At 41.8% G+C, this 27,002-nt stretch overlaps 1 protein-coding gene across 4 annotated transcripts in view; it reads left to right on the top strand.

Moving 5' to 3' along the window:
• Positions 1-9,951: 9,951 nt before the first annotated feature.
• The window catches only part of GNB1L (G protein subunit beta 1 like), a 47,739-nt gene continuing 30,688 nt past the window's right edge, over positions 9,952-27,002 (top strand). For 2 of the 4 annotated variants that reach the window (XM_035556900.2, XM_035556898.2), the window contains exon 1: positions 15,960-16,059. The gene's annotated coding sequence lies outside the window, so the exon portion shown is untranslated. Of the gene's footprint in view, positions 10,027-13,184; positions 13,339-15,956; positions 16,060-27,002 lie in introns of those variants that run through there. The other 2 variants (XM_035556895.2, XM_035556897.2) reach the window with 2 other exon arrangements.

The following is a 27,002-nucleotide window of genomic DNA, read 5'->3' as shown; positions in this document are numbered from 1 at the left end:
AACCAAAATGGTCAGGAAGAGGAGGAAAGAACAGCTGGCAATGATGTACAAGGATGCTGAGCTAAGCCTAAAGGCTGTGCTGGATTTCTTCTGCTGAACCTGTGGACTATGAAATCATAGAACAAGGTAGTTCTTTTTATGTCATTTGAGAGTCCCAATTAATCTACTCACAACGTGTCATACAGAGAAGAAGATACCTGGCTTCTCTTTGCATAAAAGCACTATTTCTAGTGCATGCGTTATTTGCTGGCATTCCTTGCACATCTCTAGTTGTGTCCCCACCAGAAGCATGTTCATGGGGCTTGTTATAGTTAGGCAGTCCAGGAGAATCTGCAGCTCTGGCCACCAACATAGACTGAGCTGTGCCCAAGCTGCATCTGCCAAGTGGGCAACACTGATAGTATAATTAGATATACATTTATCTATGAAAACTCTCAACAAATAATCAAAGTTTTCTGTATGTTCAGTTAAAAAAAAAAAAAGGCTACTTGCTTGTTTTCTGGGGGAAAAAAATTGTTTTCTTCTACTGGCTTGTGGAAGATAGGATCTGAATCACTAGTCTGAATTACATGGACGTAGGTCTTGCTGGAAATGAAGTCCAGCAGATCTAAGTTATAAGTGGAATTTCTAAGGGGAGAGTCTAGTCCATCCTTCTGAGGCAGCACCTGACAATTCACGTGTGACCTATGTATAGGAATGCTGTCCTCTGAATCACGTCTTTTCCTTAGCAACAGCCCCCTCCCCATATAGCAGGACCCATGGTACTGACTGACAGTAAAAGAGATTATGGGAGTGTGTTATATTGCTTTATTTCATTTTGCCAAATTCTACAAAGCCTGTTACTGACAGTGGGAAATAATAGCATTCAGAGCAGTGACTGCTTTCATCTTCACCTTAGTACAGTCACTGATAAACAGCTTTCTGAAAGAGCATCCTGCTTTTGCCACACATATGAAATTCTTGTGTCTTTGCCCCATGTAGTTGTGTGCAAGATCAGTCCCGGAGGGTTCTGCCCAGGTATAAGCAGCTACAGGAGTTATCTGAACCACCAAGTGGAGCCATGCTGCGGCTGGTTTAGGTGGCTGCTGTATTGTCTGACCCAGATTTCATACTTCCGAGTAGAGGCTGTGCCACGGATTGTAGCTCCAGTGCGTTCCCTTGAGCTGCTGGAGACCAGGGAGATCCCACCTGGTTTGCCCAGATACAACAGCATAGCTTGGACTCGCTGCCTGGGGACACAGCTTTTTGAGTGAGTTGTTGCTAGGGCTGCATTCAAAGCAGTATTTAAGGGAGTCAATTAGAAGCAAGCAATGTAGATAAACCTTCAGGCTATGCATATGGAACAATATGTTGTTGGTATGTTGTTGGTATGACAACCTTTCTAGTTTTAGTTTCTGTGTCTATTTTTCCAGAACCATTAAACAAGTTTGGGAGAAGATGCGCCTCAGAGGTCAAACGTATGAAAGCAAAGCCTGCTGGATGCACCAAGAGCTTTTTTTGAATTCAATTCTAACATCAGAAACTGGGGAGCTGTGAGGGGGAGAAGGGCTGAGAAAATAGTGCAGCGCCCACTGAAATGCTTCCATTTTGCTTTCTGGGGTGAGAAACCTGAACTTTGTGCCTAAAATATAAAGCTGAAGGTGTGCTGGATTTGCTTGGAAATGCTGCAAAGCTATTCTCATTTCCTGTAACTGTTGAGAGATTGGCCTTCTTCCATGGCTAAGCTCCGGTTCTTAGCTAGCCAGAATGAAGTGGCAAAAGAAATTCACTCTCTCTTTCATCTTATAGTATATGTACCAAGGCAAGAACCAGAACTTTGAACCATTAATTCCTAAGTCTGTGCCTTGATTTCCTGCAGTAGGAACTGTGTTAAGGATTCTGTCTTCTCTTACCAAATCTAATTGTTAATTGCATCTTCTTTTCTCTAGCCCCTGCCACAAGGAGTGACTGCCTTCTGTGCTGATGACAGATCTGCCCTTCTGTTATCAGGCACTGCTCTTTTGCCATCTCAGTTTCATAACAATTGCCTCTGCCTGAGAGCCAGTGGAGCAGCCATGTTGGGCAAAGTGGTCCTCTGAGGAGAATGATGGATGACAGAGTGATTCCCTTCGACATAGCTGGGGCACTGAGGTTAATTTTTTTCTGTCTCCCCATATTCACCCTTTTCCTGCTGTGCATTCTTAAAATGAATCATGATATAACTGTATGAACAGCACACCCAGATGATGCTATGGTAACTTGAAAAAAACATTTTATCACGCTGCTGTGTGTCACTTTTGTCGAAATTGTCAGGAAAGCATTGATTACTACAGGTGGCAGAGGCTGCCAGATGACCATCATAGGGCACATAGGGAAAAAATTTGACTGCCTTTGCCAAATTTCTGGTGTTTACGCCAGCAATGCTGCTTCACTTTTTCCCACTATGCTCACGTGTCATTTTGCTACAGCTCACATACTGGCCTCAATCCTCTGCCCAAAAAGGAAGCAGGTCTGGCATTCATACTGTGCTGTTTCTGCTGGACTCTAGAGGATGAGTTTGCAGTGAGGATACTGGCATAAAACTTGGGAGATATCATACCAGAACAAAGCATAGTGTGTGTGGAATCAGCTTGCCCTAAAAATTGTCTACAGGCAATACAGATGTCCTCATGGAGATAAGTTCTCAGAACTGGATCTCAGCTGTATTGAGAATCAGCTTTGTATTTACATCCTTCCCTGAAATATTCTCTAATAGTTGATTTAACCAGTCTTTAGCAGAGATCATATTTCTAGTTTGGGATTCCCTTTATACATCTTTCATTAATACAGGGATTCTCTGCACTCAGAGACCAGCACCGCAGAACAGCTGGATCCATTTTGGCTTGACAAGGGGCATGGACATTTTTTATATATATATTTATGGCTCTCATGAATGTTCAGAATGCTTTTTATAAATATTAAAAATAATCAAGGGTTCTGGAAAGAATTCATACTGTATTGCCATCATCTGCAGGAGTTCTTCCATCTTCCTCTAGAATATGTATTACTAGTTGACACTGGGAACTAACTGGTCCAGCCTGTGTATTTCTAGCTACAGCTAGAGGAAAAGGAGGCTACAAAGGGAATTGGTATCTCTTGATCATCAGAGAGAGCAAATATAATACAGGCGGCAGCCTGACTGCCCCCGGAGCAAGTCAGAAGCAAGAAGCTTTCAAGCAGGCACCTCAGAAAGTTCCCCAGAGTTTTACTCTGCCTGCTGTACCCGCTGTGGTTATTTGGTAGGTTGCTTGCCCTGCTTGTCTTGAGGTAGCTAGAGTTGAAGCATGTGTTTTCCATTTAGAGCTTGGAGGATGCCCAGGTCTGACTTGGCATGCTGTCTGCACTGGGCATCAGCAGTACAGATGTGGAAACCACAAACCCGATTAATATGAGCCTAGGGTAAAGACTCAAATAAGCTTATAAATAAAACCAGACTTGCAGATTATTTGTTTCCATATTAGTCTATAATAGACCCTACTCAATATGTTTGTTTTATTTGGTTTGGTGACCAACATAGGTATTTATATTTCTAATAAAAATTTAAATCAGAATAAAACAGACCAAGTAAGCTTAAATTATTTGTGCAGAAGATGATTGCAACTGTCTGTAGCATGTAATTCCTTACATGAAATGCTAGCATTCTTTGAACAGAGATGTGACAAGTTCCTCAGTATTTAATTTACTGTTCCTTCCTGGCTCCAAATTCTACATTTATATATTAAAATGGACTCCTAAACATCAATGAACAATTCAGAGGTGTTGGATGGCTTGGTGGGTCAAATTCTTGATGTAAGCACCGTATGTATGATCTTGGGTGAGTCACTAAATGATCTTCAAGTCTTAGTTTGAAGTAGTGATCCTGTGTTAATGGCAGAGGGCATACAAGTACCTGTTAAAACTGGTGTTGTTTTTTTCCCTACAGGTCTCCTGCAGAGCTTTGGGCATACTTGAGGACCTCCATTGCTCCTTTTCACTGTAACTTCAGCTGCTGCAGTGAAGCTAATGAAACCATTCAGAAAAGAGAGATCCAAGGAATCATCTAAGAAGGTTCTTCAACAGTACTGACACTAGTGGAGATAATCTTATCCTGGGACCTGCTGGCCCTTTGTTCCAGGTGACATTGCCTTGACTCAGCTCCCTTGAATCACAGTTGTACCAGAATTATCTATGGTTTGGCAGCAATAGGACATCTGGTTTATTCTGCCTGTGCTATGATGCTTAGGATGGGGTGTCTACACAAGACATAACAAGTCTCTGAAGTGAGACTTGTTGTGCCAAGGCTTTGCATGCACCTGTGGTAAGTAATATCTACAACTGATCAGCTAGGCCTACCTAGTTTTTAGACCATGTCAAGGTGACGTAACTGGAATTAATGCTTCTGTCCCCTAGATCTCCTAAACAGACAACAGAGGGAAATAAGCACTTCCACATGCTGTTTGGATCTCACATAAGCTATCAAGGGAGTATGGAGTTCTTGCATCCCAGTGGAATGAACCTGAGCCTTGGGTAAGTGTTTGCAGTGACTTTTTTGTGCTAGTGTGGCTCCAAGACAAATGAATAAACAAACGGTGCTCTCTTCCCATCTTTGCCTTGCAAAAAAAAAAAAAAAAAAAAAAACAAGGGAAAAAATGCTCACACCCTTTGTTAGGTTGTCAATGCCAGAGGAAAGACACCAGCAGCTATTCCATTCAAATGTCCATTTTTTCTTTCCAATTGTTTCTTTGGGTTCCTTTTTTATTTTTTCTCCTCTTCAGCTGGTTGAGCGATGGCCTGTTCTTATGAAACAAGTTTTTAGCTTCACAATGGTCCTGACTTCTCTTTGTTTGAAAGGCAAGAGGGTCACTCAAAGTAAACTCTCTCATAGACAATGTTTTTCCACGTGGAAATGTCGGAGGGCCACTCTGTCCTGTCAGCCCAGAAAGGCCAGAAGATGCCTTCAGACTCCCCAGGTGCATCTGTGTTTGTTTTCTAATGTTATTGCACATAAGGTATCATTAATATTATGTCCAAAGCTTGTCTTTTGAAACAGAGTCAACACATCTAAACTATTAGTCAGCCACAGGGAAAAAGGAAAGGATTAGTCATCACTGTAAGGAATTAACCCTTTCCATTGCCCAAAGAAGAAGTTAAAGATGATATCACCTCCTTAAATTGCAAAAGGGACGTGATTATTTTTTCTCACAAAGTAGTGGGAATAATTTCTCTCGCTTTGGCAGTCAGAAATAAAATGTAACAGCCTGTATTATGTGGAAATCGGACAAGACTGCTTGGTGACGTTCAAGACATCATTCTCTTTCCTGTAGCACATGCCATTGAAAGGCAGGAAATTTCCCTCCCACCCACCTTTTTATTTTTTTTAAATCTCCTTTTCCCTGTGGGCTGCCTCAGGTACTGGGCTAGGCTTGGCATGTAGACACAACTAGAAATGTAGGCGAGACTTCATGGAGCAAAGTGTCCAAGTGCTGAGTGAGCATCCAATGGGCCGTAGCAAAATGCACAACCAAGTCAAAGAAAAATGGAAAATATTTCATAAAATTCATCTTTGCATCCCTTTTTCCTCTCTTGATATATGGCCTCTTATTCACAGCTGCCCAAGCCCCGGCCCGTGTGTAAATATGTCAGTACACCAATGAGACGGAACATGGTCACAGAAATGCTGGCGGCTGCTCCCAGATAAAAACGCTGAGCTGGAGCCGAGGCGTTTATTGTAAATAAAGATCAAGGCAAAGCAGCAACATTTCTGTTCGACTTGAGCCTGCCAAGGTTGCTAGTCCAGCTCCTTTCACAACTACCATATGTCCACATGGATTTACCCTTCCAGAAAGTGACATGTTACTCTTATGACAGCTCTGTAGCTGTTGCAAGTTCCTCGATACTTTCCATGTGTTGTTTTGTAATAACCTGGCAACACTGATGGCAGATGGGTCAATGGGTGCATGTGTGTGCATGCAAGGGAGAGGTAGACTTCCAGGTCTAATACTGCTGTACCTTAACAGCAACTTTGCAGGGCCTGGGAAACATTAATGCTTTTTTTTGTTCTTCTCAGCAGAGGGCACTGGATCCTATAAATAGGAGGTGGTACAGTGCAGCGTAAAGGGCTTGATAGCTTTAGCAGATGGGTTGATTTTTTTATTATTTTTTTTTTGGAGGGGGAGATGCTGATGGTGTGGAAGAGAAGTCTGAGGCTCTGTCTGCTGCACACCAATTGAACAAGAGACATCCAATGGCGTGTGTTAGGTGATAAACTTGCGTTTTTTTTTATGTATGTTTTATTTTACTTAAAGTGGCAGCTAAAAAATCGGTCACCTGGAAACCAGGTTGGCTAAAGCACTAGCCATCTGGCATCCTTCTGAACAGCAGCACCAGCCAGCTGGCACAACTGGGGAAGATGCAAGCACCTACAAACTAGAGCCTGAACAGCACAAGCTGGCATGGAAACTGCTTGAATTGTACAGGCTTGTTCCTACAGTCCAAAGAGAAACTGTAGGAGTGGTCTCTAAGGAGTTCGTTGAACCAGGGAGTTTTGCCTTCTTAGTAGCTGTTGATTCAGAAATGCCCAAAATTTCAATATATATTTTTTTTTTCCAGTGAGTGTCCTGTTCTCAGCAATAACTGCAAATGCTGTACTGTCAATCTGCTCTGCTCTCCCTTTTTTGTCGTTGAGGTTTCTTTGCTGTGTGCTGGAGTTTGTATTGTTTTCACTGATGGCTCAGATGAACTGTAAGCCAAAGAGACTAACAAAAATATCAGGAACGCAGCTTTTTCAGATGATTTTTTTAAGCTTCGATGAATCTCACACATATCTTGTAACAATTCTTTTAATGGAAGTTTTAATGTTAATAGAGAATATTTATTAAAAAATATTCCTAAGCCTTCACCTGGGACTTGTCTAAGATGTTGAGGATTTGGCACAATTAACTCATATAATTCAAGAATAAGAGATTGAATTATTTGTTTTCCACGCTAACAGATACTAACCTATGTTCTTGAGCTGACCTAGGGTGCTTCACTGAAATTGATGGCTCTACATGCTCTACTAGGCAATAAAATTGAATGCTGTCACAATATGTGCTTCAGCTCTGCTGAAGAAAACTGCGTGGCCATGCTCTTTCCTAAAAAGCAGCTGGTTAGTTATTGAGGGTTTTATACTTCTATAGCTTCACATCTCACCACACCCAGGCAATTGTCAAACTCAAGTTAGAAGTTAAATTTGCTGGGAAATGTGGCTGTATCTTCCAGCATTTACTGATTCCTGAGCTTAATGGGCTCAGGCTTACTTGCCTTGCGTAGCAGCAAGATCGGTCTCGGAACAGGGAAAGAGCAGCAGCTTTGCTTTTACATACCCTCTCTCTCACAAGTCTGAGCTCCTCTCTTTTCCTTGTCAATATAATATGGTTCAAGAGCTGCCCATGAACCACAGGTGGCTGGCCTTTGGCCTGTAGTGCTGTGTGTTGCTGTTCCCATTTAAATCAGGTAGAAGCTGTGATTGCTGAGGGTTCTGGGTTTGTTCTTTATTAAATAGCAGGTCCTAACAGTTGGCAACGTTCTCCAATCCAGAAGCTGTGTGATGAAAGGCCATATTATGGCAGGCTCCAGTGTATCTTTTCATCTGTCCTCCTTGGTACGGCATGTTCCAGGTAGAGACTGGCAAGATGTTAGTGCTAAAACCTGCTGTTCCCTAATGGCAACAGCAGTATCCTGGCTCATTGTCATGGGTTCAGATCTCAGCTCTGTTTGACTGCCCTGAAAAGTAGTGCTCCCATCAAAGTTCTTTGATACATGAAGACTTCCTGACTTGGGCACACTATTCCGTGAAGGGAGATGAATGCCTTTTAACTCCTGTACAAACAGATGTGCTCTTGAAGTGACTCCTATAGTCTGCATTTTGTACCCAACTTCACCTTCCGCTGCAGAAGCATGATATTGTACCTTCATTTCTGGTACTGTAAATCATTATTCCTTAACCACTATTCAATAGAGAAGTAGGTAGATGATAAACTTGGCCATAACTTGGTTCAGTAGCAATTTCCCTTAGAAGTTTTAAAGTGTGATTTATTTTTTTTTTCCAACAGTTCTCTGACAGGTTAATGGGGTACATGGACAGGAGACTTCAGCTTTATCCCCTGGAGCCGTGACAGTCTGAGGTGTTGCCTGGCTCAGCTCCTAGATGTGAAAGGAAGGAATAACTTGCACTTCTTCCCAGTCATTTCCTGATGCTCACTGGTAGAAAACAGACGTGATTCACTCCAGAAGGTACTGTACTGCTGAGTGCTCCCAGGTGTCTGATCTACCAAGCAAAGTTGGTAGCATCAGCTGTCTCTAAAATTTCCCTTTCCTGAGAAGAGGCTAGTGTCAGCCTCAGCTAACTCTCAGAGGCCTGACATCAAACTGCGTAGAGTTTTGTTAGAAGCTGACTGAAAACGTGGTGCTGTTATTATCTGACACTGGCTGAAACAAAAGCCAAATGTTGATGAATGTCTGATCCTAAAAGTAAACAGTTTGATTTTTTTTTTTTCTTTGCGAGTCAGGGGCCCTCTAGGGTTTTATCTGATTTTGGCAATCTGCTGCACATTTTGGGCCTGGAGCATGGTTTTAATTGTTACATCACAAAAGTTGCCAAATAATGTTGAATGCTCCTTAAAAACTCTCTCAATTTTATGGAACTTCTCAACGGCTTGACTAATACAATAATTACTTGAACTCGGCTATGTTGCCTAGTGGCAAATGGAATTTTTTCATAATGATGCTGTCTGTCGTTAATAGCAGGATTTGTTCTTTCTCTCAGCGGGAGAGAGGCCAGAAAGCCATGGTATCTGTCTTTTTTAATGACAGCCAACAGCAAACGGATAAAATAATCAATTATATCTACAGCTAGGTAGATAAAGTATAATTTATCATGTCAAAAACAAAAATGTTTTTAATTGGGCTGTTAATCATTTTGTAATTTTAACTAAAGAGATGAGGGCACTACTTTATGCTTAGACATCACTAATATTTCATAAAACGTTAGCTGTTCTTATTATAGCTTTAATAATAGTGTTTACTACTAACTGCCAAAATATAAAATGCCATTTCTGCTTTCATTAGTGGAAGCCTTGGCAATTATAAAGGACTGTCCTTTTATTTTTCTCTTTTAGAAGGGTCCAGGAGAAAGAAAAGGGTCCAGCTGACTAATTAGCTCTAACAGTTTTGAGAATATGCAGATCTTTCTGTTTAATTAGGAGTACCCATGCTAATTACCACCAAACAGGTTAATGAAATTGCTTTGTTTTGTTTTTACAGGAAAGCATAAAAGCAGATCAGTTTAACACCAAAGACTGAAAGTAGGGATTTTTTTTTATTTTCAGCCACACCTGTGCTGTGTTGTGGGAAGCTGGGCAGATCACTTAATCCATCCTAACTTGTTCTCCCTGTCTGTAACGTAAGTGTTAGATGCTTCATCAGGCTTCCATAGAGTATATTAGTGATGCACCACCAGAAGTGGTGAAAATTTGATTAAAAAATAGCAAATATATGGGGGGTTGACTGCAATAGGAGCCTCTCCAACACCCTTTGAGGAAGGAAATAGGAAGTTTACAGCTGGAGCTAAATCCTCCCCATATTATAACTAAAAATGTCCTTGTGATGCCTAATTTCAGGATCAGTGGGAAATAACCCACCAGAAAAATCTCACAGCACTGGAATACTTTGGCTGTCTATTCTTTTGTTATTATTCCTATTGATATCATGACCAGATGACCTGTTTAGTACTGGATCTATATTTTTCCTATAAATTCTACATTTAAAAAATGCTAGCCATGCTAGGAAGAGAAATGTTGTGACTGTTGAAAGGCCCTGTGCCTGAAATACAACAGAATTACTTCCCTGCTTCAGAAGTGTCTTGCAGAAGCAAATGAATCTCCATTTCTTTTAACTTGGTTTCCCTCAGAAAAGCTCTACCTGCCTTAAATCAAGAGGTGGTCTCTAAAGTACCTGTTTGGGAGTAGAACATGCACATAATGTTGTTTGGTAAGGGCAGATTTCACTTTTGCTGTTACACTGTTCATTTTTTGTTTTGGGGTTGTTGGTTTGATGCTTTTTTTGTTGTTGTTGTTATTTTCTTTTTTTTTTTTTTGGTTCTGAGTTTAATTTTATGTCCACAGCATCTCCCAGTGATGCATGTAACACAGAGAGGGGCAGAACTGCCTTTCCTGTAACTGGATCTTCCCTGAGAGTGGAGGAAATTTAGTTGGATTGAGTAGGTTTTTTTACAGGTCTAATGGCAGGATTGAGGCTGTATTCATACTGGGAAATAAGGAGGAGAGGCTCTGGGGCTGACTTGCCCAAGCATAAATAAATTGGAGGTACATGAACGTTCAAAAAATTCCCAGAGAGTCACGTTGCACAACTTAATGGGCCTGGTGCCTTCACCTGTGCCAATTTTATGTGACTCTTAACTCTGGCATTAAATAAAAATGAGACTTGCTTTAATGACATCAACAGCCTGTGGTGAAGAAAATATGCTGCTACTTTGATACAGATCCCCTTTTAAGGAGGACACAGTAGACAGCCAAGGCACTTTTTCCCATCTGGTAGGTGAATGTTACGATTCCTTGCTCAGAAACGTGCTCTCAACAACACCCCTCCGCTTTCAGTGTTACACTAGATGATTTTTAATAAGAATATGGTTATCTGCTGCCCCTGGCTTCGCCACCTTGATTTTACCCTCCTTCTCCATTACATGAAAGGATGGAAAAGGAGGACATGCATTGGCTGGGGGAGGGGAGCAAATAGCACGGGGAGGGTGTTAAATGGACCAGCTGTTATGTGTGAAGTATCTGCTTTCTAATTGCTGCTGTTGGAATTCAGGGTAGAAAGGCACTGGCTACACTTAATTAATAAGGCAGGACTCACATAAACTCCAGCTGTGAGCATAGGACTGGTCTTTAAAGAATAAGCTCGGGAGGTGGGACAGAGAGTTTGATTTCCTTGCACTAAATCCCATCACATGCTGCTGGTAGTGTGTGTGTGTGTGTGTGTGTGTGTGTGTGTGTCCGTCCGTCCACTTAAGCCCTTTGATTGGTCTGTCTGAACCAGACATGAGGTATCCGTTGCTGTTCGTGTACCCCACCCCAAGAAAAATGATCTGTGTTCAGAAATCAAATGTGTGAGGCTGTGTTTCATGCTATGGTGAAACTGCTGTGCTTTCACTCTGCCTTGGAATCTCTAATAAGTGGGAATGTTTGTATCAAAGGGATTGGTTCAGATATAACAAGAACGTTGGCTTTTGCAGATAGACCTAGATTTAGGTTTGCTCCTTGGTCCTCTTTTCTGACTAGTTTGGATTTTGCATCCTGCCAGCATCTCTTTCTTATCTGGGCTCTCAGCCTCAGCAGTTTTGCTTGCTGAAGAAGTAGCACTGATGGGATGGTCATACAGCTGATGCCCCTGGACAATGTCCCCAGGCCATTTTCCAATGATCCCTTTGAGGAGCACAGTGTCCAGTTCATTTCTCTCCTTTTTTTTTTTTTTTTTTTGAGAAGGGCTCAAAAAGATCCGTAGGAATTTCCCTGAACTATAGACAAGGCTCCTATACCCCACATGAAAACGTGAATGGCACAGCATTCCCCATTTTCTTCTGTTCCAGTGCTCGATGCCACAGGACTCCCCCCCCACACCATCAGCACAAGGTCTTCCAAGTCAGAGCACGGCAGCGCTGGGAGCTGTGCTGAGACCAAAGGCTTCTTCCACTTCCCATGGGGTGCCACCTCTGGATTTCAAAGCTTGTTGTTTATGTGCATTACACTAGGAAACAGTGGAATCAGAAACAAAGGTGAAGGGGATGTTCCCGTGTAGTTAAGTCTGTTTTTACTCACTGGCTGTGGAGGGAAATGAGCTTCCTGCTTAAGGTGAGGTGTCATTTGCTGGCCGGAAACCTTTGCGTCCCAGCTGGCCTGCTCCTTTGGGTGCCACCAACCAGGGCAGCTCTGTTCCAGTGCGATTGCTCTCCCTCCCAGGCCCTCTCCTTTCCTGCCCCATGTTCCTGCCTTGCATCAGTCCTCATGCTACTCAGATGCATGTTAGGGTCAGCACAAGGGAGGGGACACGGCCATGTGGCTGCAAAAGGGTTGGGAAAGGAGGAGTGCACTTTTTTGGCATGGAGAGCCCTTGGGTAGGCCCAGCTGTTCGTTCTCACCACACCCTTCCTCCTCAGGCTGGAGCTGAGCAAGTCTGTGGTGTTTTCATGCCCCTTTCCCCCCAACCTCTTGGATTGAGATCACCCATTGCCTTTCACAAGCTCCAAAAATGCAAGAACTCTTCAGATTTCCGGTCAGAGCCCTTTATTATTTTTGAAAGGTAAAATAATCTAAGGTTCAAGCAACCAGGAAGATTTTGGTGGTTCACTGCTTCTGATTTCAGTGACAGCTAGGCCTGATGTGGGTCTGAACATCCAGACACGCCAAGGGCCCCACAGTCCCTTGAGGTAGCTGCATGAAGCTACACATCCCACACAGAGAAAAACAACTGTTGGGTGTTACAGCAGGTTTCCAAGCAAGAAAGGAGGGGTCTTGCTTCACAGTGCTCTATAAACAGCAGCTCTTTGTCTCCTCCATTTCTCTTTACCCCAAAGGTGTTGCTGTTTTCAAAGGTTGGTTTCGAAGTGCTGATTCACAGCCACCAGCCTTATTGTTTTATCTGAGGGAGATTAGGGCTGAGAATGTTGTGGTTTTGTAGTGTAAAGACTCCATTGGAAATAGCAGTGTGTTTGACATGAGACTGTTATTTATGCTCAAATAACATCTCATTTAAGGATGAGGAGGGTGTCTTTTTTTCTTTTCTTTTCAAGTATAGATCAATCGTGTATGAAGGCGAACTCCCACTAAGCCTCCCTTGGCCCCTAATACTTTCATTTAATTCTTCTTCTGCTCTTTATTTTATGGTTTTGTCCTTGACTGGTAACATTTCTCTCTTGCTCTTCCTTACATGCACCATAAAGGATGGGAAGAACTTATATTTAAAGCTCAAACCTTGTCTAGATTTAAGCTGTAAATAATGTTTTATACTGATTCTAAGATTATTAAAACCTTCCAGTTTGCCTCCCTCTTACTTTTACAGTTCATTGGAGTAGAGCGGACATACTCTTTTGAAACTTGTCTTAACTATTTCTGTTTTGATTTTGCAAGCAGCCCTGAGAAGATACAATCTGGCTGTATGCATTGTTAATTTGAAGACTTGCCATAGGAATCAAAAAAAGCTGCCTGCAAGAGAACTGATTGTTGGCATGGAAAAAAACATCAGAGAAACCCTGTAATTCTGAGATGTGGCTGACTTCCTAAATAGGTAAGTCTACAGTTGTTGAAATTGAAATCCAGTTATTTGGGGACAGAAATGCATTAAAAATACAATTCACTGGAGAGGGCTGAGAGGCCTTTCATCATCAGTGAAAGAAATGAGGAGTGTAAGGAGATAGTTATGCTCAAGTAGTAACCCATTTTGGGCAGCTGTATGAGTGAACACTGGGCTCTGTGCATTGCCTCAGCATAACTGTGTATCCTGCTGATCTTGATACCAGGGCCAGGTATCACAGAGCCAGGCATCTGAAGCTCAGTTTTCCCTATAAATGCAGCTAAACCAGCTTCTGAATTTTGCAGAGATACTCACACCATCGTGCTGAGCTGCTCTTCATTCTGCTTGATGAAATCTGCTCACCTCAGCCTGTGTGTCATAGGCATGGCCAGTTAGACAGGCCTTGCCAGTATTACAGACTGTGGAGCTGAGCACGTCAAGGAAAAATATCCATATTAGAGACAGGTACTGAAAAGCTGCTGAAAAGCCTCACAGTAGACAGCCTACACAACTAAACTATCTCCTCCAATTAGTCTATGGTCATCAATGAGGTAAATGTCTCTGCCTCCTGACCCAGACAGGGTGGAGTTTTAATAATAGGCATAAATCTATTGTGCTTCTCTCCTCATGACCTAACATATGCTGTCAGGGCAATGCATAGCTCAGAGAAGGAGTAGAATTTATGTGTACAATAAAACAATAGAGCTTCAGTGATATCAGCTGTTTGATGAACTTTAATATATATTTGCTATAAAACAGGCAGCAATTACCAGAATGTGATACCCAAATAAAAATCCTTGATCCATTTGCATGACAGATCTTCAATTTACTCACATTCGTGTGAGAGACACACATAAAAATGATATCCATGCTTAAAATCACTTAGAAGCAGTCTGAAAGACCCCACAGTTGCAAGTGATACTGCAGTACTTAGCTAATACTCATGTTTCGATGGCTTTGCCTTCATGATTCTTCCAGTGGTTCCTTTATGTTTTCTGGTGTTTTGCCAAACACCTGTGAATCAGCGCACAACAAATATTCCTGCCATTTAATTTAGCCTTGCACAGAAAGGCTATATTAGGCCTGCTGCAGACCTAATCCCAAACCTCTAAAGAGGTTTAAGGCACTCTGGTTTCACCTAATCCCGAAACCTAAACCAGAATCATTGAAAACCTCCATAACACCACAGGAATGGGCAAATAAAGGGTTTCCACTATGAAATTATTAAAAGGACACAGTGTATCTTTTGGATTTGAGACCTAAAGCTTTACCTAAGGAGCTTGGACTGTCCACAATAAAGTGTTTATTTTAAAGATAGGAGTTTGAAAGGTTTATTTAATGAGAGGGCTGATTCCACCCCTCCTACCCAAAAAAGAAGAGGGGTGAGCACTTAGAGGAGTGAAAAATGGGGAAAAAAGGATGATCAAGTAACAGGCAGTCAAAGAAGATGAAACCTGGGTTTCTGTTTAAGCCTCAGTCACGGAACTCAGTGAGAAAGAGCAATAGCAAAGCCCTGGCGCACAACCAGACTGCTAGTCCCTGATGTTCTTCACAGCAGACATGTAAGGAAGTTATTGGTGATACAATAAATACATTGCTGCTGTTCAAAATTGAGAGTGTTTGAGATCTCTTACTGATGGGAGATAACATGTAAAAACGTGTACTGTAATGTGACTTTCAATTACAAATTGCATCCAACTGTAATAAATTTGATCTTGCATTAATTCATGTTAAATTAATTGGATTCTGTCATTCCTGAATTCTGGTAACCACCTTATCTTGCCATATAACTCATTATCTTTATGTTGTGAAAGGGGTATTTCATTTTCAGGGTGACTGCAGGGAATAGTAACTGCACCATATTCTAATAAACATCTAGCTCCTAACAAATTAAAGACCTGAAAGTATGCTGTACATGTGGTTTCACTAGGAATTGCATTTTATAGCAATGATCTGCTGTTCTAAATCTCTTAATTCAAATCATTTCAGCAGAACACATACAGAAGTAGGGGGCTGTATTTATGCATTATAAAATACTGAAGGTATTTGCTGGAGCTTAGGACATTCTCCATAATGAGAGGCATACACTCCTCAGTGTGCTGTGTCCGAGAATCAGCATTCCTACTGATGACGGGTTTGAGATAATTTGAGTAGAAATAAAAATTCTGGATTTACTTTGAAGAATTCGGTGAGATTTTCATCAATAGAAACAGAACAGAATAGCATGTAATAACACTGTGGTAAGCATTTAATAGCACTGTGGTACTCCCGGTGTAATTTAGCTTTGAAAGGCTCTTTGGCTCCACGGTCAACAGTGACAGAAAAGTTGTGAAGGATGTTTTATGTTTTATCAATCTTTCTAGCTGGACTGACAGCAGCACAGCTCTCTAAGAAGGTCACAAGTAATATAGCTTTTCTCTCCCGGCCGGGTGCCACAGGCAGGTGATGCTTTGCTTCCCCTGAGCAAGTTTGGGAGCAGCCGGGCCCTCGCCGCCGCCCGGCCCTCAGCGAGCCCCCTCACGCCTACGGCGGGAGGGGAGCGGCGGCGCTGCGCCCCAACGCGGACAGCGCATGCGCGCCCCCCTCTCGCCATCAGCGGGGCATCACGTGGGTGCTCGGCGCTCCTCTGCGTCTGCCTGGTCCCCGGGCGGCAGGCCGAGCCGGCAGAGGATCGCCGAGTCATCGCTGTGCCGCTGCCCCACCCCTCCCCTCCCGGTGAGAGACTGGGGGGGGGGATCGCCGCGGGGGGGGGCCCGGCGCGGCCGGTGGAGGGGGGGTGGGGGGGTTAGGGGCAGTGTGTCTGCTTGGGGGCGTCGCCATGGCAACGCCTCGCGCCCGGCGCGTGAGGTGAGGTGAGGGGCTGCGGGCCCGGCCGGGCGCTGAGGCGGCTGCCTCAGGGGGGCCCCGCGCACCTCAGGGAACGCCTCGCCTCAGCAAGCTGTAAGCGGCCCGGCCGGCTGGAAGAGGGGGGGGTTGTGTAACCGTAACGCATCGTCTGTGGGCTGCTGCATAGCCAAACCCGGCTTTGTGGCCAGAAAAAGGAGCGTTACTGAGGTGTTTAACGGCACGCGGCGGTGAGGGGAGCGCGGCCTGCCGCGCATGGAAACCGGCCCTGCTCCGGGGAGCCTTGCTCTGGGGTCGTTTTCTTACGTGCTCCAACGCCCTTCAGTTGAAAGCTTTTGCTAAAGTAATCCGTGGTATTGTTATTTAATACGACATACAGTAATACGAAAAAATAATACACTATTTATCGCCTGGATAGAGCGCTGCTCAGCGTGGTCTGGTCTCATAGCTGGCCCTACTGTGAGCTGGAGGTCAGGCTGGAGGCCTCCTGACATCCCTCCCATCCAGAGTGACCCGAGGCTTTTATATTTAATACATCATCATTTCGTAGTGCAAACTTTAATTCAGAGACAGCCTGCATAAAACTACAGAACTAGCTTTTTATAAACAGGTTTGACTACAGTCCCTGAGGTTTTATTTTGCTTACTATCAGAAAAGAGTGGAAATCTTGCTTTAATGGATTTTTCGCATATTGCTTCGTTGAAGGGGAAAGAAAAAAAAATCAACACCGTTCATTAGTCTTTGCATAGTACCTAGCCTGGGTGTGCTGCTCCTCATTCACTGAGGGGCAGCACCAGTATTTTCAGGTTTTGGGTAGCAGGCTTTATTTGCTTTTGCTCCCTCTACTGGCAGCCCGATTCTGCCGCGAATTATTGCAAATTTATGAAGTACGTGGGATGTAGTCTGTTACAGATATTTTCAGCATGGGCACTTTGTGTTCTGTGAAGCTTTTTGTGGGCCTAGCTGTATGTAATCTTGCAGTGTTTGGATGACATCTGCATGCTGATAGCTGAAACTTGAATTCTTTTATTATACGTTTTTCTTCTCAGTAGTGGTGGTTGTTTGAAATGAAGCAAATTTATAAAACTCCATTATATGCCACTTTACAATAGAAAATCAACCAATGCCCAGATGCAAAAACTTCATTTTGAAATGACAAGGTAAAAAAACAGACAAGGCGTTTTCCAGTGCTCTAGAAAAAATAAAGGACATGAGAGATCAAAATCACTGGGTAACTTCAGCTCCCTTTCTGCAAGTTGTTTGAAGAGCATTTCTGCATGCTGTTTAGTACAGTTTCTTTGTGACCTGTCATTCATATAAAGCTCCCTCCACCAAACCTCAGTTTTAGCAGTATTTCCCTGAGTCTTTTAGAGTGGGCTCTGTGACTGGGAAGCATTTCATTAATAATTCGCCTTGTCTGCGTAAGTTACATGGAATGCAGAGGATGTTTTATTTCTTTCTAACTAAATTTCTATATTTTAAAGAAACTATTGGCATAACTTATTCTTGTTTTTTTAACTTGCTTGTGTTTTTTAATTATTCCTGTTAACATTTTTATTGACTTGCAGGTAAGCTTGTTTTTTCTTGTTCGTGTAAAATATCCTGTGATCAGGAAATCTAACTTGGTTTGTTCTGGCTCAGATGTATCATTATCAGTTATACAGATTCTGCAGATGGAAATTATGTTTGTGCATGCACTGGCGTAGCTGCCAGCTTCTAATTTCAAATAGTCTGGTTTTGGTTAATTGGTGTAAAGATTTTTTTTTTTTTAAGTATTAGAATTGCATACAGCATTAGAATGTGAACGTACTAAGGAGCAGATCTGTTGACTTAGTATGTACCTTTCCTGAATCTATTGATCATTTTAGAATGCATCAAGTTTCTTTTTGCAATGCAGCCCTTAACTACTGACCCTTGTATGTTCTTACATTTGAAAGAAACGTCTGTTGGCTCCATATCCTATTGTACATCTGGCTATATTATGTTTTGTGTTTGCATACCTTTTATTTTTCGTTTGAGCACTATTTCTCTGCAAGCTCAGCTGTAACAACATAACATTTCGTTGGAATAGTAAGAACTGGAAATCAGTCAGTTGTAGCTAATTAGCATATATGGGGAAGCTAATGCTGAAGATTCTCGTTTACCAATTTGTTGTCTGTGAAACGTTGTCTTCATTGCAGAAAATAGCTACTGTGACTACTCTTATATAATAAATTGTTTTGTTGTAGATAGGTTGGATTATAGATCTATGTTAGATTTCCGAGGTTGTGAAGACAAATTTAGTAATAATTAAAAAATGGTTGAACTTTCCTTTCTGAATACCTTTTCTAAGTTGTGGTACTGATACGTTACTTCTGTACAAACTTGAACCTCAGCACAATATTGCATGCTTGTGGGTATGTATTATAAAGAGAAAAGGTCAGCTTAGTGGCCGTAGTAGCACTTGGATCCAAAAAAAAAAAAATGAGTGTGGATGAATTTATGTTTTCTTTGTATGAATGCAGTTTAACTCACTAGAATATACTTGGTAGTGCAAATGAAGGGTTTCAAATTAGTAATAGCTTGAAAACTTCTTTAAATACTGGTGGTTTTTTTTTGAAAATACTGGTCTCTGTGGAGCAGTAAAAGTGATCACAAAGCAACGAGAAAGAAAGAAATCTGCAAAAAAACCTGCACAATTTTTGCCCAAGCAAAACAGCTCCCTTTTGAGCCTTGTGCTGGCACAGTTGTATAATAAAAAAAGTGGACTCTTTGCTTTTCCTGAGCAATATACATATATATGTATTTCACAACAGTAATGAATGTACTTCCTATGGTACATTTTAATTATATGCAGCTAATGATGGGATAGCTCATCTTTTCCAGCATTGTTTCAATGGCATTTATGACTTGGTGTACGTGTTCTTATGTTGTGGAATTATTTGAAAGAGCTGGTACTTTGAGGGATGTCAGGTTTGCTGTGCTGAGAAAAGTGACTCATTAAACAATAGGTGCTTGTTATCAAAAGTAGATTGTAGGTCACGTTTAGGTGACAAATGTTACAGAGTCCGCAGATTTACTTAAAGGGGTATTACTGGATATCATTTAAAAAGGCATATGTCAGCCTTGACAGTTTCCAGACCACTAAGCTGGAGAATCCGGGCTGTGTCGTGATTCAGAAGCATTTAAAATATGAATCAGTCTCTTCTGCATCTAAAAAGTGGAAGTTACAGGGAAAACCACTGTAAATGGATTTACCAGCACTGCTCTTCAGAGAAACTTAGAATTGTTATATCACACTAAGCAAATTACGAGTCTTAGGAGCAAAAAATCTTCTAGTCAGCAAATTAACTCTCTCACGATTTATTTTTAAATGTCAGAATGTGACTGTTAGAGTCAAAAAAAAAAATGTACAGGAAAACCTTCCCAGGTGATATTCAACCCTGTCTTAAACCTCTGAGTTTGCAGTGTTAAGTTTTCCAGAGCTACTGGGCAAATGTTGGGTGTAAGGTAAAGCTGAGCAGGAACTATTTGAAAAGAAATGTAGAACAGAGGCAGGTTTTGTTGTTATTGTTGTTTTGTTTTTAAGCTTATTTGATTTAGGGAAGGGAAGGATTCTGCTTTAAAATGTACCAGATAGGAATCTTAGGACAGATTTTTCACACTCAAACAGCTGGAGCAGCTGTATATTCCCCACTGAAATGAAAATGCTACACTTCAAGATTTAGAAAGGTAAAAAGTGTGACGAGAGCATTAAATAGAAGGGCCATATGATACCAAAATTTAGCTCTGTGTTTATTATAAAGAAAATCCTAGTTGTAGAAGGGAAAAAATGAACTTGTTCCACCACTTTCTTTTTTTCCTCAGGAGAAAACACAGAATATATCCTAGGTAATAAATCTGTTTTATGGCTCACATGAGAAAGGGTGGAGAAACTCCCATTATTTTCTTCCCAGAAATTGAAATGCACATGAGCTAACATGGGAGACACTGGGATTTTCATCCAACAAATGCACAGCTGGCTTCTGCTTTTATTATTTTTCTAAGCCTAATCATTTTTCATTTGATTAGCTGGTGGCTGACAAAACTATCACTTGCTCAGTGTTTTGTATATTTAGTAGACTAGGTGTGATGCAAAAAAGATATTGTAATACATACCCAGAAGCATAGCTCAACTTGTTCAGTTGATGAGGAATTTCTATGTCCCTCTCCCTAAAATGCAAGTTTCTATCATCAGATTTTCAGTTTGAGTATCGAAAAAGTAACTGCTTGAGAACTAGAGACAGGAGAATTGTATAAGCATTTAAGACTTTTTTTTTTAATTCACATTATAAAATTGCAGGATGCTCTATGCATATAAATAGATCAGCAGGAATCAGTTGGAAGTCCACAGGGCCAATTTTGCCATGAGAAAGTGGTGAGATGATTTGAGGAAGGAAAGTCCTAGTTAGTGCTAGGAGGTGGGGGAAGACGAGCTGCAAACAAGGATTTCAGTGTTCACAGGGTGAGTTGTGCTTTATTGGATCAGTAGGTTTTGCAGAATGCAATTTTGGAGAAGACCTGTGGACACACTGGGGGAGGGAAAAAAAAAAGCACAATGAGACAGAGTGGTAAAGTGAGCATGCACGTAGATGTGGGAGAATAGGAGGCAAGTGGGAGTGAGGTTGTGCTGAGCCATGACCGCGCCTGGGGTTGTAGGCAAAGCCCTGGATTCTCAGTTTGAAATCAGGAGCGAGAACAGCCTATCGCAAAACTCCTTCTGCGTGTTCTGCAGGATCAGGAAAACACATTAAAGAGCCCAGTATGCTGGTCCATTTTGTGCTGGCCGTTTATACCAGGGGCAAACCAGACTGGCTAGTTCTGAATTGGTGCTCTTGGTATTTAATGTGCTACGCTGTGTCAGGGCTCGTTATCTTTGTTGTTCTGGGCAAGGCAACGCTGATACCTTCCCTAAGTAAGAAGAGAAAGAAGAACAGAGTTTTATCGCAGATTGGTAGGTCTGTGTTGTCCAAGTGTTTGGTGTGTTTCTAATTGTTATTGTCAAAAATTCCAAAACAACTTGACATGTTCTGGGGGCAGGAGAAGATGTGGTCTATCTGCTTCCACTTCAATATTTTGTGGTGTCTTCTCTGTTTTTGATTTGTAGGCATTTATAAATGGTAGATGTTCAGAACCATGTTAGATATTTTAAGTGAAATGAACTTGAAGTTCATTAGAAATCTTGTAGAAGAAAACTTCAGCCTAATTTGAGGTCAGTTCTGTGTTTTTTTTTTATATCGTGGTTGGCTGGGGAAGGAATGATTGAATGATTTTGTCAGGATTGGTAGAACCTACGTACCGTGTATCTACATTCTGACCTGGTTCCGTTGTACCCACTGAATAATCGTTGATTAGTTCAAGCTCTGTAACCAGAAGATTATGACTATGCTGAATGCCATGAACCAATATTTTCACAGTTAAGGAAAATGGCCTTAATGGAAAAATACGAGACTACTGAAGTGTCAGTAAAGCATCATGGGAGCTCTTTTTTGGATATATCTCCCTCAGAGACTACGAATCAGAGTAGTTGGTGTATGGCACTGCTTGGGACATGGAAATGCATGAGCCTGTATCCGTGGTGACTTGCTCCTGTTGGGTCTTGCCCACCGCAGCGGCTCCTGTAGCAGTCTCTGCAGAGGAGGTGCCATCACGCAGCCAGCTTTGCTGCCCTATTTCCACGCAGCCTGCCATGTTGGGATTTACATCTCTGGCCTGCCAGTTTAGCCATCTGATCTAATACATTTTCTCTCCTGCAATGGGCCTATGTGACTGAAGCTGTGCTTTGACTCCTAACACCTGCGTTAGGCCCTCAGATTCCTTCATCCTCTGACATACGAGGCGCAACCACATTGGCTTCTGGCTGGGGGAGCTGCCCCTGAGTGCCTGGAGGTGAAGCATCCCTGGCGTGCAGCTGGGCACCTGCTGGTTAGCAGCGGCCCTTGGAGCCGAGGTGGCCTGCCATGGTGGCATACACCATTTGTGAGCAAAGCCCCGTGGTCTGCCTTTTGCACTCTGATACCATGTCCCAGGTGCCAAGGGCTCGCTACCAAGCTGCAAGTAGGTTGCAGAGAGGGAGAGAGCTCTGGTGTTGTGTTGTGTAAATGTGTGATGCAGTCTTAGGTACAGAAATGTTTCTGGCCTGGTACTGTTACACAGTGTTTATGCTCCTTGCGTGAGATTTGACAGGTCTGCTGTTGGTAACAGTTTGACCTTACTGAACAAGACTCAAATTTGAGAATAATTGGGAACATGCGAAACATTCAGGACTTTTTCATTTCTTCTCCTTTTTTCTAGTTTGTTTAGGCCCCCCACCTTTCACTTCAACAATTGAGGGTGTTGGTTACTTCCTCCTGTGTTTATGTAAGAAAAGCTTTTTATAGTTCATTTTTCCAGTTGGCCTATGTACTTCCTCCACGGCAGCCTAACACATCATTCTTCCTACTCCCTCCCAGCCACTGAAGCTAAGGGAAGACTTTTTTTTTTTAATTATAAAAATGGGGCTGTGGGATTGGAAGTGGTATTTATTCCTACTTGGAAATGTGTTTTTTGACAAACTGTATTTTGTTATTAGTAAAGGGAAAGCATGGAAGGTAGCAAAGAATAATCAGCCATGTTTTGTTTACAGGACATTTAGTTTGAACTGGACATTTCCAGATCGGTTTTTGTTCAGCTGTAAATCTACTTAGAAAAACAAGAGTTTGTCAGAAACATGAGTGGAAGTGGGCTGCATTCTGTTTTTTGACAAAAGTTTCTTAATGCAATGCCAAATGTAAAGAATTTTTCAGTGTAATCCATCCCAACTTATGCAAGGCATGCAGGAGGGGTGAAGGCACTGTAGGAGCTCCACATCTGCCCATGATTTTCTCCTGTCTGGATGTGTCTTGCACACCAACAGCACTTGAGCCTTGCAAACCAGGATCTGCACTGGATGTCTTCCGAAAGGTACATCATTTGCACCAAAATGGGAGAAGGTGGCCTGGCCACTTCCCCTTCACTGTTCTCCAGAGGCATCACTGCTCAGGACCGCATGCACTTCGTCCTGCTTAAGGACAGTGCCGCATCTGGTTTACCAGGGCTTTACTCCTGCTTGCAGAAGTTTTTATCACCATTTGTCCAGGACTGTTATTTAGCCCCCAAATAGAATTATTAATATTTAATACTACAGTATTTTTCCCCCTCTGTGACAGACAGCTTACTGAGAATATCTACTGGGAATATCCTTAATTTCCTATAGTTTGGATGCTATTTCTCAATAAAGGTTATGTTTTGGAACTCATTTTACAATTAAAATATTTTTGTTTGTCAAATACAATCTTGAAAGGTTTTCCAACACTAATAAAGATAACCTTCATCCGTCAGTGGAGATACGTGTGCAGATGTAGACCCTGTCTAGAATAAGTTTAATTTGAGGTAGACTGAACTATCTCACTGCTTCAGTTCTTTAATATTGTTAGTCTCTATATAAGCCTTTGTTTTTCCCAAATGACTAGTTTTAAAGTGACATGGTAACTGACATACATGGGACAGGAATTCACTTTTTCTTCAGCCATAAACTAGCCACACCAGCTGCACTACAAACTAGCAGCAAAAAAAAAAAAATAGATCTGAGGGATGCAGAGCCTGGACCTGAGAATTCTTGCACTTTAAATCTCATGTCTCACCCTGGGACATTTAACATCCTGACAGGTCATTTAGCCCCTCTTGGATTGTCTGATTACTCTACGGAAATAACATCTTAAAGGCACTTGCCTATTTTATTGCTCCATTGCTAAATTATTGAAATCAACAGTTAGCATTTAATTACAGTTATTTTAGGCCATAAATATTGCATAGTGGCTGATGATGTAATTGGGCATTTTATAATACCTTCTATTTTAAAAATAAAGGCAAAATCTCTGAAATTCATGTCTTCATGCTTGTGCCCATTAAATGTGGTTATCATTATCTAGTGACGACATATGTTCTTCCTAACTAGGATTCTCTTCTCTTTCATGCCGATACTATCTTCGTGTTAGATTATTCCTGTCCCTAGAAGCACCTTGGGGCAGGAGTGGGAAACGAATGTGTCCCATATGGCTGCTTTGGGCAGCAGGTTTGGGTCTGGGGAGGAAGGAAAGGAGAGGCAATGGGGTCTTCATGCCTGATCCTTCCCTCACTATGAGCAGGGCACGCAGAGGTGGGGAGCAGGGCCATGCCTTCCTGTACTACGGAGCTAGCTAGGAGTGTTGTGGGAGTACGTTTCATTCAGAACGGGTGAAATTATTTGTTCTCCCATGAAAGAGGAAGGGAGCCAGGGAGGAACGGTGTCTCTGAGTCACCCGTTCTTCCTGGAGCGCCTCCTGGGGTGGTGCCACTACATGCAGCCCGATACAAGACTGAGCCTGAAGGCTTGAACTAGCTGATTGCAAATATTTTACAGAAGTCTTATTTTCTGGTAATTACTTTAATATGATTCAGTGTCTTCTCTTTTGTCTGATCTTGTTGATGAGCCTTCATGCCTGATCCTCCCCCACTGCTGTGGGAGCCCAGCAAGCCTTCCCACACCATCTGTACCATTCCTGCTCTGTTTCTCCTCTTCTTTCAGTGGCGGCAAGCGGGTACATTGGAGCATCGTTGGCAGTGTTGCTGGTTAATACAGTGGACCTTGTAGTTTCTTGAAGTTTCTGTCTTGTAGAAAAATGACTGATCCTGGACCTGGTCTTGCAAACCTGGTCTTAGAGCTTCTAAGCCCCCTCAGATTCTATGGGTAGAGTGGTTTGCAGACTTGGGGTCATGGTACTCTTTGCCAGTTGACATTCATTGTTATAGCCTGAAATGAGAGCTCCTGTGGAAACCTGGCGCTTTGCTCCTGAGGCAAGTGTGTATGAACTGAGTCCAAAGCACCCAGTGTTGAATGGATATATGGAGAACGGCTGGGATTTAGGTTCCAGTGGGTTGCCAACTGTATTTACTAGAGACTACTAATAATAGTGAACAGACTCATTCCATTCCCACATCTCTAGGGTTTTAAAAATCCAGCAGAACCAGCAAAATACCTAAAGCTCAGCCAGTGAAATCTAGCCAAGTTTTGTAAAGATTACAATGGTAGTTTCAATTAAATATAAATCGTGCACTTTCAATGTACAATTTACTTAAAAGGAGTTATTTTGCCAAACCATAAATGTACCAATAACTAAACCAAAGAAATAGCAGTTTAAGAAATCTAAGTTTATATGGTTTAGAAAGAACTTTCAGATATTTTTATTGCTTTTATTTAACCATGTGATTCATATTTAATCCTGGTTAGACTTAATTTATACATACATATCTTTATAGCAGGCTGTACACTTCTCAGAAGCGAATGACTGGTCTATGTTAGCGCATTTGTTCAACAAGGGGCGGAGAGGGAGAGGTGTAGAGTACAACTCACTTGCATAATCTTTTGCATATATGAGAAAAAGTATGTCTCACATTATACCTACAAGAAATACATGGGTACTCATAATTCATATTATCCCGTAAAATTTAGAAGAGCATTCTGAGACTGTAAATGAAGGTAATTTATGTATAAAACCTCATCCATGAAGAATTTATTGCTATAGTAGGTATAATATGCTTTGGCACAGACTTCTCCCCTGAAACTAGTACTTGCAGATTTGAAAAAGGAACATACCTCGCAGGTTAAATTATAATCTGGTTTTATAGAAAACACATTATTATGAAGACTTTTGCATTTGAGAGTGCTAAAGACAGTTAGTAAGTTATTGTTCCATGGCTGTTGCTCACGGATGTGTGTAAACATCTTCACTATGTGAGCAGTCTCCTTAAAATCCACAGGGAGAGGTGGTTCTTGTGTCCTGTTGATTTTTGCTGGAAGACTTGGACATGCAGTGGCAGAAGTGAGGCCAAAGCAGGGCTGAGGTTGTATTGCAGCAACGTTGTGCCCAGTGTTGGGGAGATTTCGGCACCATCTCCTCAATGCTTGTGCAACGCATGCAGCTGGAACAAAGATATATTTCCTTCTGGTTGGATATGATTTATTTTTTTTCTTTTGAGCTTACATTGTGTGTATGTGCTTTTATAATTGTCTCTTTTTGACCCAAACACTTTTACATCCATGAAAGTTAATGATATGATACTAAAATCAAGGGAAAATAAACAGCCTATTGCTACTACAACTCTTTCAAATAGTACAAAGTAACCTTAAAATAGGGAGTGATCTGGTTAACTGTGAAATATACCACTTAAATGCGTGTACCTGGGAATAGAGAGAAAGAGCTGCTAGCATGATGGGATTAGAGCAAGAGAAACTACAGAGCTTATTCCCACAAAAATGGACCAAAGCTACTGAGCATTGATATGGAACAGATAGGACCTTTAAATTCTTCTCTGAAAAACACACAGTTGTGTAGGGAAGCAGTCTATTAGGCTTAGATGGACAGCGAACGCTATCAGTTCCTCTGGGATTTAAACTAGTAATTCTAGGAAGTGTAGGTGTTTCAGGAAGTGCTTTTCTAAAATACAGTGATATTTCTTCCGGAGATAGGTCCTTGGACAGTATGCTTACACTTAGCCTTTTCTCTGTTGGCTTGCCCTACAGCAGAAATCCTAAACTATTGAGAGCAAAGACAGCTTCCTCTGCCAGGTGTATTAGACAGAATTACATCTCTGAAGAAAGAAGTAACTTCTCTCTTTAAAGTCACGTGATTTTTGAGGTCACTGAAGATTTATCACATCAAGGTATCGTTTTGCTACTAAGGAAAGCCTCAGTGAGCTTGCATCTGAAGTACTATGTTCAATTCTTTGCTTTTCCAGAC

Source organism: Cygnus atratus, chromosome 17 (assembly GCF_013377495.2).
Source record: "Cygnus atratus isolate AKBS03 ecotype Queensland, Australia chromosome 17, CAtr_DNAZoo_HiC_assembly, whole genome shotgun sequence".
NCBI classification, from domain to species: Eukaryota; Metazoa; Chordata; class Aves; order Anseriformes; family Anatidae; genus Cygnus; species Cygnus atratus.
Note: the sequence above shows the minus strand (reverse complement) of the source record. Positions and strands in the feature narration are given on the sequence as shown.